The following is a 14148-nucleotide window of genomic DNA, read 5'->3' as shown; positions in this document are numbered from 1 at the left end:
TATTTTATCTTTACCGATCAAATCTTGCAAATGAATTGTAATTATTTCCAACTGAAATATATTAATATTGGTTATTGCCACAAACCAAGCAAGCTAGTTTTGATACAATAAATTCTTGTTTTCGTTGTTTTCTTAACTAGTATATTTAAATTCCATCAAGTACTGTCAATCATAGTCCTAATTACAAACATTATCTATTATTTTACAATATAAAGAGATAACAGTGGCACCATTTTAAATACCAGACAAGCCTGTACACAATAAGGTAAATAAAAAAAAATTATAAAAGTTAAAAAAAATCACTGTCACACGATTGTCTATTAAAACGTTTATCGTGATTATTTGAACCAACATGGTGACCATAAGTGAAACTAATATAAAGCGGCAATAGAAAAATCCTTCCCACGGAACAAGTCAACCGTTTTATCTTTGTAAAACATTTTATAGTAATACCGTTACTTATGTCATTATATGTATATACATCCAGGTAGAAATAGTAAAATAGATAGATTATACATGGGTATGTAAATATATATGTACATAACTCAATTGGATTACGACACAATCAACGTTATATTTCAAACAAATTGTACAAAGCTTTATGAGTTGGGTGTATAATTAATTATACAATTAAACCTCCTTCAGAAATCTTTTTAATAAAAAATGATTTTCTTTTAATATGATCTGCCTCGCTCAACCAATCTGTAAAACCAGATTTTTATTTCTGAATCGATAAGACTCCAAGAAAAGTGCCTACATATACCTCAGAAATTGGCAATGGTCCTACAAACCATGGGTTGTGATAATCGCTTTCCATCAGATGAGCCCTCTGCTCATTCGCCACCTTATGCCATCGATATATAGCTTTGTTGTGGGTTTTTAGGTAAAAACCCACAACAAAGCTATATACTTATATTTATATTATATTAGCTGCACTGTACTTAGGGGGCTAGCACAAAACCCTACCCACCAAGTAAATAATAAAGTAAACCTATGCAGTATATTAGTAATAGTAACAATTTATGATGCTTCTGGATAACTATCTCAAGAGAAGAATATGTAGAGACTCACACTGATCCAATGCCAGGCCGGTGATGGCAAAATTTCATTTTAGACATGCAGATTTTACTTCATCACTTGCTTTGAGCCCGTGATCTTCTGTTAATACCCACATGTCCTAACCACGGTGCCATCAGCTCACGATATATTAATAACAAAGTTGTTATAATATTTTATTCAATCGGATTACTTTGGATTACTTATTGAATTAATTAAAAAAGCAATATAAAGTCAATGTAACGTTGAGATGTTCCCGTTACGAATACTAGTTATTTGCGATAATTTATATCAACGCGGTCCTGTTATTATTAAGATTATTTATAATAATTTTTATATGTATTGATAGAATTACGACATTTTTCCAGTCTAGTGTTCGCTAGGTTTATTGAAATGTATGTTAATATGTGTACAAGTCGCGATTGTAGATCCACTGCGGTACGTTCCCATTATACATTATTTAATATATATATGTCGTAGAATGATTTGATAATATGAATTTTTTCCAACAGTTTGGAAAGAAAATTGTTCTAACTAGCGTGTTAAAAATGAGCAAGCAAATAAACAGACAAAGTACTTTCACACTAATAATATTAGATAACGAAACTCGCTAGTATTTGGCACTATTGGGATGTGCAGCACCTACTTGCTTTCAATTCCTTTCACGTAATGTATAATAATATATGTAAAATATTTGACTTAAGAGAATAATATAAACTTAACATAAACAGTAACATATATTAAGATATTGTTTCTACTATGGTAAAATATCGGAAATCCATTTTTATAAAAAAAAAATACATATATTTTTAGTGATAATTAATGTTTAAATTTTTTCTGTTATAAATCTCAATCTACTTTGCATTTTATTCGTTTTATTAAATGGAGAACCATAAAATGTACATGTATTACTTACAACTTAAGTTATACTAAAAGTAACTGTTTATTACGTTTTATTATCCTAGATCATTGCAACACAGAATTTTAAGTATTTGAAAGAGACGCGACAACTAAGGAGGTTATATACCATTTTTAGTTCAAAATTCGAGTCTGGAGGTTTTAAACCTTTTTTAGTTCAAAATTAACCTCGTTTTGATATCCATTCAAAATTAAACGTAATTTTATCATAAGTAGATATAAAATGCACAATACTTTTGTTTTTTGTAAATAGTGATAATATTTTTGTTTGTACAATTAGCGTAATGTTTAAATATAAAAATTAAACAAAACAGATGAATCGTGTTGTATATTCATCAATATTGTGTACAGAGTTTTATATAATTTTTCAATAAGCCGTGTCCTTAGGCGCGCTACAATGGACACTAACAACACGTTCATAATACATGCTCCATCCGTACACTAAACAGCATATTGCCTTTAAAATCGCATTACGTAAGTAGGCGCCGAGCCTTTTATATTCTTAAATATATACATATTATGTATATTGAAATAAAGTTAGCCTCTAAATTTTTCCATTTATTCGCATGCTATTTTATTACACGAGGAAAATGTATAATTATGCGATATGAACAATTTATTTATGTTTTATCTGTATACGTTTATGTATTTCGATGTTTTTTTTTATCTGTTTCTACACGGTTCTATTTTTGAGTTCGATTAAATTACTGTGGGAATTATTATTAATGTTCCATTTTTAAACTTATATTTTTTTATTATCAAATTAAAATTAAGTAGTAAATAAATAAATCAATACTATTTATAATAATAAAATATATTGTGATATTGAATCTAGAATATTCTAGCTCTAATCTTTTGCCGCAAGATCTTGTTAAAGACATTTTCTTTCCTATATGCAATTTAATGCAAATAAAAAAGACATGCATTGTAAGTTAGTTATTTGTCCAGAGCAATGAAAAACAACTCGGAAAAACAAGATAAATATATATTTTTAAATATGGGAAATATAAATAAATTATGCATTTGTTTGGATAATCTGTTCATTTCATTTATTACAAACTCGTGTTCTCGTATTTTTCTTAGACTAATGTCATGTATTTAAAATTTAAAAGGAACGGTCCATAGTGATTATACGACGATCTAAGAAGTCTTCCGCCTAACCAACAAAAATACTTTTATAGTTTTCTATATTTGTTTTTCATTACATACAAATAACCGTACAAATATATACCTTCACAAAAATATATGCTAAGTAATTATAAGTTATATATAAAGATAGATATTAAGAATATTGACTGTTTTGTAATTTTGCTTTCATAGTAAATTCGCATAATTAAGTATGAAATATAAAGGCATTTTTGATTATTTTTGTAATGTAGAAATTATGTGAGTGTTCCGTTGTTCACTCTATAAAAAAATCAATTTAGTTTTTTAACGTCAGCATCTTTATTAGAGCCTTTTTAAAATTAGGCCGTTTTACTTATTTGGATATTTTGTGTTGTTGTCAAGAAAATATATTGAAGTATTTATTATAATTAATTACATTGGTAAAAAAAGCATATTGTTCGATACAAGATTTTATAGATGATAAAAAAGCGTGGAGTTAATTAACTAATACCTGTTGACTTCCAAGCAGGATAAAAGTAAAGTAAAGTAACAGCCTGTAAATTTCCCACTGCTGGGCTAATGGCCTCCTTTCCCATTAAGGAGAGGGCTTGGAACATATAAGCAAGCAGGATATATTAATTTAAATAATTGTATTTAACTAACTTGACTTTATATTTTTTAAATGTCGAAGAAGAGTAACTGCTGAGTTTCTTGCCGGTTCTTCGCGGTAGAATCTACTTTCCGAACCGGTGGTAGCTTCACTTAATTGTAGAATGACGATTCAAAACTGTTTGTAAAAGCCTATTTGAATAAAGTTTATTTTGATTTGATTTGTTTTATATACTGTAATATATTTTTATCAAATATGTGAGTTGATGTTTAAAAAATATTTTTTCTAGAAATTTCGCGAAACAATTATCGATTCCGATGAAATTAATAATCTGTTGTCAACAACTCGATATAATAAATCACACGATGTGCTCTCGATAATTATGTATATTTTTAATTATTATACGCAGACAGGATAATAATTTAATCGTGGACAGCGATGTAGTTTCCGCCTCACTATATAATTATAAAGAAAATCTTTATAATTTGCGACGATATCATCTGGTGGACATAAGATTTTTTGACTGCAATCAAGTGATATTTTTTTCCGAGTTCTTTTTTCAAAAAATTGGTATCTCCAATGTAATTATATGTGAATGTCACGAAACTTAAAAAAAATATTTTTTTAACAACTTCAATAAAAATTGTTCGCAAAATAGCTTTTATATTTTAGACTATAAGTGCGTATTTGCCATAAATATTTGAATAGTAATGTACTGCAATTGTATTTCTTTTCTTTACCGTTTTCTTTTTCTAAAGTTATGAAATGAAACTAACATTGACTAATTATACATTTGTCATTTAGAAAGTTATTATTTTTGTTTTTCTGTTCAATGATCAGTACCAATTGATATTCTAACGCCAATATTTGAATTCACGGTGAATTGCACGGTCATATTTTCATACAGTATATTTTAAATAAAAAAGCAGAACATCTGGAAAAAAATATTAAAGGTATGTCTTTACAGATTCACAATTGTTAAATTTATAATCTACATTCAAATTAAAAATGGAACCAATAAAATGTTTTCTAAAATCTAAAATATCTTATTTTCAGCCTATCAGCCTAAGTCTGAATTTTACAAAGTGCTAACTTCGTTTACTTGGCCGTAGATCTTTGTTCAAGCAAGGGTAGTTACCACACACTAACCTACCACTAAGCAGCAATACAATATAATTAAAAACATAACAAACACATTATCTTATTTTCAAATGGTTAATAATTCTTACAACACCATAGACGGTGGTGCCATTACCAGTAACGCAAAATTCAGTCCGTATATCTATATAAAATAAAAGAAACGGTTAATGAACGGGTGGTACCATACCCCGGTCTAAAACCAATAGAAAATAATAAAACAAACGAGGCCGTTTAAATCACGTAATTAAAATAGGACATACCGATGAATGTAATTGAACTTTGTCTTTTTACCATTTAGACTAACTAACAGCTTATTAAACACGAAATTGGCAAGAATTTTAGTGGACACAATACTTTAACCCTTAGTTGCAAATTACAATTGGATGGATTGTGTGAAAGATGATATGGTTAGAAAGAATGTTACTTGTTAGATGACGTCTGACAGAGAAGTATGGAAGGAGAAGACATGCTGCGCCGACCCCAAGAATTGGGATAAGGGTAGAAGGATGATAAGTTGCAAATTACAATTACAACCGGCTTTTAATATTAGGTTGTATGTATGTAATCATTACCTATGGCTCTTTAAAAAAAAAGTTATTAACAATACATATTAACATTCTGCGTATTGATTTCTGTCTTAATCAATATCTCCAAGAATAATCACCTGCCCAGGATATACAAAAAACAAGTAGTACATTTGGTTGGGATTTGTATAAGCGCGTCTGTGTAGGTGGTACCACCACTCATTAGATATTTTACCGCGTAACCGCATTACTGAGTTTAGTTGTGTTCTGGTTGGATGGGTGACTTAGCCATAGGCACAACATTTTGATTCCTAAGGTTGGTGGTGCATTGGCTATCTGTCCAAACACAAATGTTCACTATACTCTCTCTCTCTCTCTATACTCTTATAATCAGGTGAGATGCCAAATTATAACCGTTAAGAGGGAGCTTTTCGTGTTCTCGGGAAGACAAGAGTGTCACTGTCAACTTTCAGACTACCGACAGCTGCTGAGAGTTTCTGGCTGCGCCTAAAAAAAAACCTAAGAACGTTTTACTGGCTGAACCCAGGAATACGTGGCTTTAGAGGCCTAAGCCAACAGAACAACGGAAGGTAAATATTCCATATTTAAAGAAAGTGCACCATTTTGTATGCCCTTGTTCTTATTAATGTGAAGGGTTTGGGTAGCAACACGCCATCATCATCAACATCGTCAAATAATCTACAAATAAATATAATCTGAACTGAATATAAAAATATTTAGAATTACTCTTTATGTGTGTGCCAGTGCGCTAGTGTTACAGACACAAGGGACATAAGCTCCTTGTTCACAGGTTTGGCGACGCATATAAATATTAATACTATAAAGGTCTAAGAACGGGAACCATCTAATGTCAGCTGATACATTTCCTCGTCAACTTTCCTAATATAAATTTAAAAAAAACAAAAACAAAGATATGTCCACACTGGTGTTGGTAAGGTAAGGTCATTACTATTAGCGTGGATAACTAGTACAAAGTATTTCATCACGATATTCCACTGGGAAATTAATATATGTCGCAAAGATTAGCTACATAATTTTTCTATCAGCCAATTTTTAATACTTGATAATTTACTTTATTCGTGATTGGAATTTTTAGTTACAATGCACATAACATTTCAAATCCAAGTGATTTATCAAATTGGAGAGATTTCTGACGTTTTATTTACAAATGTAACGCTTCCAGTAGAATCTCCAATTTTAAAAAGTGTGGTCTAATAAGTAAGGTTTTTTTATGGTATATGTTGGCGGACGAGCATATGGGCCAACTGATGGTAAGTGATCACCATTACCCATAGACAATGACGCTGTAAGAAATATTAACTACTCCTTAAATCGTCAATGCGCCACTAGCCTTGGGAACTAAGATGTTATGTCCCTTGTGCCTGTAGTTACACTGGCTCACTCACCCTTCAAACCGGAACACAACAATACTGAGTACTGTTGTTTGGCGGTAGAATAACTGATGAGTGTACTACCAAATGTATTCTAAAATCTTTCGTATTTTCATTTTATAAGATTAACGTTATAGTTTAATTAGAGACAACATTTACCTAATTAAAACTGTAGGTAATTAAAAAAACCAACTACTCAATAAAAGTTTGACTTTAATGAAAGTACCGGCTCTTTTCAACCGACTTGAAAAAGGAGGAGGTTATCAATTCGTTTGTATTTTTTTTGTTCAATAAAGACAGGAAAATAATCAATTTTACATGTTAGTAATTAGTTACGTATCTAAAGAGCAAATATTAAAATATACTGTAATTATTTAAAAAAAATTTGAATGGATTTAATTTCAATACATTTTTTCAATTTGATATAATTATAGGTTAACCGTTTAAGTGACGTATTATAATATGACAAAACCGTACTATATATTATGTTTACCATTTCACATTTTTGAAATTATTAATATTCCAGATACTTCATCGCTTCTTTTAAAATTTAATGAAATTCAATTAATAACATATAAAAAATATTTATTATTGTATGATTTTTATTGGCTCGGCTTACGTTCGATTCTCGGTTGATGTTAGTTTACAACTTGGCCAATATCCTGCCAGGTGTGGATTCCACGATTTTGTATCTCTTATAATAATAACTGTTTATTTATTATACGGGGATATAATATTATATTGATTTAAAGGGATAGATTTATAGTAATATACAAAAGCCCGTGATGAATTACCGCGAATAAAAATAAATCATCATACTAAATGTGAAACGATCCATAAATATATTTAAAATTTCATGTAAATATATAAATTTGACGCTTTTAAAAAGGTATATAAATGCATAATTTAAAAACTTGAAATGGCAACAGTAGATTTATAAAAAAACAATGATAATTCTTCAATAAAAATAATCAAAAAATGATAAATTATTTGTTGAAAAAAGTTAACTTATTATTCCGTCTAATACACACATTCTACATAACTAATAACGTAATACTTTAAAGCAACAAAAACAAATAATGTATAAAATATAATCATATTATTTTTTATAATAAAAAAAACTTAGTGTCGTCGAATCGTTATTGTAAATTATGATAATTAAATATTATCTTTATATTTCATGTAAGAAAATGGATATGAAATTTTATTATAACAAAAAATGTGCTTTAACACTTTTATAATATTAGACACGGTTATTTAAAGAATATTTTATTGTTTATATAAATATAGGTTATATTTTGCGTAGAAAATGCAGTAAACTCATCGACCTTTTTTAATAAATTGTTTACTTTTTTTTCTGGTTATCACTTTAAATCTCCATAACATTATCGTAATAATATCGCGATGCCAACAACTATTTATAATAATAATAATTTACATTTAGAGAGCCAATAATTATTTAAAACTCAGATATTTAGATTTTTAATCCGCTTGAAGCAGATGGAAAAATGATATTCGTCATAGTTACCAAGAATAATAATAATTTTATGTAATACAAACATAAAAAAATATAAAACAATTATAATATAAGTTAAAAGTTACTTTTAACTTATATTATAATACTACCGTTACTTTTTCGCGTATAAAGAATTCTAAATAAAGAAAATGACGGAATACAAATATAATGTCTCCGTTTTTATTAATAACGGCACGCGTCACTTGTCTAAAACTGTAATGTATTTAAAACAATTAAATAATCTATTAATAGTATTAATGTACAACACTTAACTGACCTTCGTCTTGTCCAACACTTAAAAGTCCAATTTCGTCGATCACATATCAAACTATCGTCTATACTTTTCGCATTTTTCGACACAAACCAATATGGCCGTGTCAAGAGAAATGCGCGCCAAAATCTCTATCGACAGAAAAAAAAACGCACACTTTTTACGACCGTTGCGTAATTTTACATTTTATGATTACGAAACGTTATTTATTATATTACGATAAAATTCAAAACGTAAAATTCGAATTTTTTAAAAGTTTTGATTTAAAAAAAAAAATTAGTCACATTTTCGAATATCGAACACAGTTCCGCACCGTTGTATTTCGGGGATGGTTGGCGCGTTCTCAATTACGGAATTTCAGTTCGAAATTTTCGAAATTTGCCGGTGCGTTTCCATTGTTTTGCGGCGTAGTGCTGCGCGCAGGCACTTTCAACACATTATGATCTAACACTGGCCGACTCTCGATTGCAGAACATACTTATTCTAAGTCAACTTACATTCGTTCATATTTGCCTGCGGGGCGTAGGGCTGTGCTAGGACATAGACTTAGCCCCACTTCCTTTTTGCATACGTCACTCGACTTGCAACAGTATTTTTAGAATCGATTCGATACATGTTTGACACTGTTATATCGTTAATTTAATTGCTATTAACAGATAAGAAGACTAATTACTCGTAGATTTTTTATACAATTAAACTAGAAAATAGGCTTAAAAAATCACTTATCAAATATAATAGTATAATTATTATATTGAAAGTACTTTATCTAATTAAAAAAAGTGGATTCCATTTAATTACTATTTATAGTATTAAAAACTTTATTTTGGATTTGATTAAATTTTATCCCTTAATAATAAGTTTTCTTATTGATGAATTTAGTAATTAAATTCAGTTATTAAATAAAACGATAAAATTTATATATGAATTAAAAAAGTCACAATTTAAAAATAGAATGTGTTCATCATGTCCAACCCTAGTTTTGGCGTAGTACAAGAAACGTCTTGCATATAATAATATGTTTTAGCCTATATCGAAGTTACAGGCAACGGGGAAGGAACGGCGCGCGCGCAGCTTAGCTCTCTCGAAGCGCTATTTTTAACAATATTGTAATGGTCGGAAAAAAGTCTCGGAGAAATGGTTTAGAGATGTAATTTATGATCAATCTTTTATTCGATCATCGAAATTTTAATTATTAATAACGTACAATATTTTTAGACATATTTTTTTAAATAACTATTTGAGTAGTATATTTTAAGTTAATTTTCAATTGAAATAGTTTGAGCGTTTGAAAAGAAAATAAGAGATAAATTTAAGGTTTGACTATGAATGCTTTTACCAAAAATAGTTTCGATATATCAAAAAACATCTAATGTTAAAATCTAACGGACATCACTACGCTATTCCGATGCAAGACGCAACACTATTAGTTGTATGCATCGTGCATTGGCCTGTACTGCCGCGTTCCTACTTACACACAAAGCGACATAACTGCAATATTTGCAAATTTTAAACCCAACTTAATTCCAAGAGTAAAAGGTTTAAAATCGTTTGAAATATATTGTTATTATGCGTCGTTTATGCTAAAAACTTTTTTAGAAGCTAGTTCTTATACTTATTTCACTATGAATTTTAGCTATAGTATTAGGTATGGAAAGAATCGCTTGTCTGTAGGCGTAGGTTTCTAGGACGCTGCTAGAAATCTTTGGTATAGCGGTATAATTAGGATGGGCTTGGCTTGTGGATTTAATAACTGAATAACTTTTTTAGTGTTAGTATTTATTGTACGACATTAATGATTTACTAAAATGTATTAATAGTGTTATTCTCAAATTGAATGCAATGTTTTTTGTTAATTGAAAATGTTCTAAAAATGATTCTTTTCATTCATTCTTTATTCGGTTCTATTCTATAATTTGAAAATGGAATATCCTTTCGATATATATTTAAAATTGTCAGTTGTATGTATATTTTTAAAATAGAACATTATTTAATGCTATTTATAAAAAAAAACGTATCAATATGTTTTATTTATAGAACAAAAATATAGTACATAATTATAAACAAAAATCACATATTTATTTAGTAATAAAGAGTTACAGAGCTGGTTTGGTCCAGTGGTTATGATACGTGAATCTAAGCCATAGATATCGCGTTCAAATCCGCCAAATAATTAAAGGCACATGGAGTGCTTAATTTATGTTTTTAATTAATTGAATATCCGATGAAGGAGAACATCGTGAACAAATTTGCATAAGCGGATGAGATCTAACACACACATATGAGTAAACGTCAAATTGTTCTTTTTTTTTAATTAAACAATTGTGGGCAAAGATCAAAATTTAAACAGCAAAGTTGACAGATGCATAATAAGCTGTTTACTGTTGCTGTTATAAATGTATTAAATAGACTATTTCAACGGACGTGTTCCAGTGAGCTTGTCTCGTCCAAGACGTGAATTTCTAAGTGGAATTAAACAATAATGTGTTACTTTACTTTACTAACGCTTCATTTTACTAACAAGACCGAAACCTGTCAAATGGTGAAAGTTTAATTAAAAACTTTCCAATCGCTATCGTTTTATGCGCACATAGCCTTATAAATTGACCGTATTATTTTTCAATGTGAAACATTCTTATTTTGTGAGCGAAATTTGTCTTGAGTGTATGAGGAAAAATTATAACTCGTGTAAATTTGAATGTGCACTTGTAGGACTCGGGCAAGACCGTCTAAGTAAATATCACCTACTCATATATTACATTGCCAAACAGCAATACTTAAAACTACTGTATTGCAGTTTGAAGGGTAAGTGAGTTAGTGTAACAGACACAAGAGACATGACTTATTTCCCAATGTTGGTGGCGCATTGGTAATATTTGAACTGATTAATATTTCGTGCGGTACTAATGTTTATTAGGTGTGATGACCAATAATTACCATATCCAATCCAATGCAAGCATGGTATCCAATATGCAAGTCTTTTTTTATACTTTCGGGTATATGACTCCACTCAATCTGAAGGTAAGTGGAAGTGGAGTCCAAACGCGAAGACAAATACAGTCAGTAGAATGACCTGCACTAGTCAGCCTCGCCATGATTTTTATATTTTTATGTCTACCAACTGATGAAGTAAAAAAAAACTTACATCTCAAAAAAAAATTTCATAGTGAAACATTTCATGGTCAAAACATTTCTTTCACGTGCTTTTAATTCTTGAACAACAACAACAACAACAAACAACAACCGCCTGTAAATTCCCACTGCTGGGCTAAAGGCCTCCTCTCCCTTTGAGGAGAAGATTTGGAACATATTCCATTCCACGCTGTTCCAATGCGGGTTGGTAGAATACACATGTGGCAGAATTTCTATGAAATTTGTAACATGCAGATTTCCTCACGATATTTTCCTTCACCGCTGAGGACGAGACGAATTATAAAGACAAATTAAGCACATGAATCAGCGGTGCTTGCCTGGGTTTGAACCCCCAATCATCGGTTTAGATGCACGCGTTCTAGCCACTGGGCCATCTCGACTCCTATGGATAAAAAAAACTATCTTGTTACTGGCAAATTTATATGCATCACTGTAGGTACCATTCAATGAACCTTAAGCCAAATAGCGACGTTTAGTTTTACTTTGTATGTGTGTTTATCGTTTCGGTGACAGGTTGCTGCGCCGTCATACAATGGGTACCATTCATCCATTCACCACTTGTCAAATATCAATAGTTCAATTTACTGTTTTGCTTAAGTTATTTTTAGTATCCACCAACCCACATTTGAGTAGCGTAGTGGAATATGTTTCGAACCTTCTCTATAAAGGGAGAGAAAGCCTAAGCCCAGCTGTAAGAAATTTACAGATTGTTAATGTAAAAAAAAATTTGCTCAAGTTGAAAACTCAAAATCATTGTATAATTTATTTATTTATTTCACACACAAGTTTTTGTTTACATTATTAAATGCCAGCCCTGAATTCCAAACTAGCTTTCGCTGTGTTTTGGAAAAATATAAAAATATATAATAATAGATGTCAATTCACTAGAATACCAATTAATGATAGTTTTAAAGCAATTTTTTATTAAACTGTAACAACCACATTAGGGCGTTTATTATTGACGACACTCTAAGTCTCTAACCTTTAAATACCTGGGGGCAATTCTACTAATATATAACGGTTATAGAACGTTCCAAATTCAACTATCCCCAAAAAAATATCAACTTATAGGGCTAATTGTACTTATTTTTATTGGTTATGGTTACGACCGTAACTTGACCGTTGTGTTCGTAAAATAAGAAAACAGATGAACAGCAATGATATCGTTTGGATTCGATTGCGATAAAGTCATTATCCTTTAGAAGAATCGGCGCCTTGACTAGAGTTTAAGAGCCTGAACGAGACAGATATTGTTTCAAAAATCGTTTTAAAAATATTTAAAATTGTCTTAAAGTTAATGACATATATCTTTAATATAAAAAAGGTATTCGTTCGTAAGGTTCTGATTGATTACCAAGTCAGTTATCTGTATATATTTAGATTCAAGAAAAAAATAAATTTGACGACCTCCATGGTTGAGTGGTGTGTACACCGCTTTTCATGGGTACGCCACTCTGAGGTCCCGGGTTCCATTCCTGGTTGAATCGATGTAGATTACCATTAGTTTTCTATGTTGTCTTGGGTCTGGGTGTTTGTGGTACCGTCGTTACTTCTGATTTCCATAACACAAGTGCTTCAGCTACTTATATTGGGATCAGAGTAATGTATGTGATGTTGTCTCATAAAAAATAAAAAAAATATTCCATCCACTGTATTACACTTATTGGAACTTACAGTACATATAGTAGGTATACATGTTGTATACCAACAACCGATCTTTATATCTATTGGTGTGTGATTTGTACAAATCAATGATCATTGAGCCAGTGTAATTATAAAAATAAGGGAAACAAAACATTAAACTATTTTTAAGGCTTAAATTTATCTATAATTAAGAATGTCCAAGAACACAATCAAAATAGCTATAGTTAAGTTCAAAACTTGCTCATTTAAGTACGAAATGTTATTATAACGTTAAATTATAAACATAAGTTATTATTATATTGCAAACAATAAAGCTGTAAGGAAAAAGGTATTGACAAGCGAAATATATACTTTGAAATTTTCTTCGCCCACGTTTTGCTCTTTAAAGACTTACCGCACTTTGCCCGCGGGCCGCGTGAGTAACTGACCGCGCCATCTTAGTCATAATAAATTCAATTAAATTTTCGTTTTACTGTTAATACTTAAATATATTATAATATATAAATTTATTACAATGAAAACTGAAGTAAAAACCTTACTGATTCATTAGTGTCGATATTTTTTCGAATAGTCGAATAGTCGAATTAGTTAGTACCTACTATATATTTAGTTGTTAAAATATTACGTCCTGAGTGTGTTAATAACTACCAATTTAATATTTTTTAAATGTCATTAATTTCGTATATATATTTTTATTCAAATATATTAAAAAAATTGTATCAAAATCACGCCGAAAGAAAAATAATCATAGACAAGATATACTTTAAAATTTTCAACGCCCACGCGTTTTCATTTCCTAA

General features: G+C 30.0%; 1 protein-coding gene across 5 annotated transcripts in view; it reads right to left on the bottom strand.

Moving 5' to 3' along the window:
* LOC124540521 (zinc finger protein 408-like) overlaps nt 1-8997 on the bottom strand; it is a 104649-nt gene extending 95652 nt beyond the window's left edge. For all 5 annotated transcript variants that reach the window (XM_047118155.1, XM_047118158.1, XM_047118156.1 and 2 more), the window contains exon 1: nt 8561-8997. The gene's annotated coding sequence lies outside the window, so the exon portion shown is untranslated. The remainder of the gene's footprint in view (nt 1-8560) is intronic.
* Nucleotides 8998-14148: the final 5151 nt, after the last annotated feature.

This window comes from Vanessa cardui, chromosome 25, assembly GCF_905220365.1.
Source record: "Vanessa cardui chromosome 25, ilVanCard2.1, whole genome shotgun sequence".
NCBI classification, from domain to species: domain Eukaryota; kingdom Metazoa; phylum Arthropoda; class Insecta; order Lepidoptera; family Nymphalidae; genus Vanessa; species Vanessa cardui.
The sequence above is the reverse complement of the archived record's forward strand: the minus strand, read 5'-3'. Positions and strand labels throughout refer to the sequence as shown.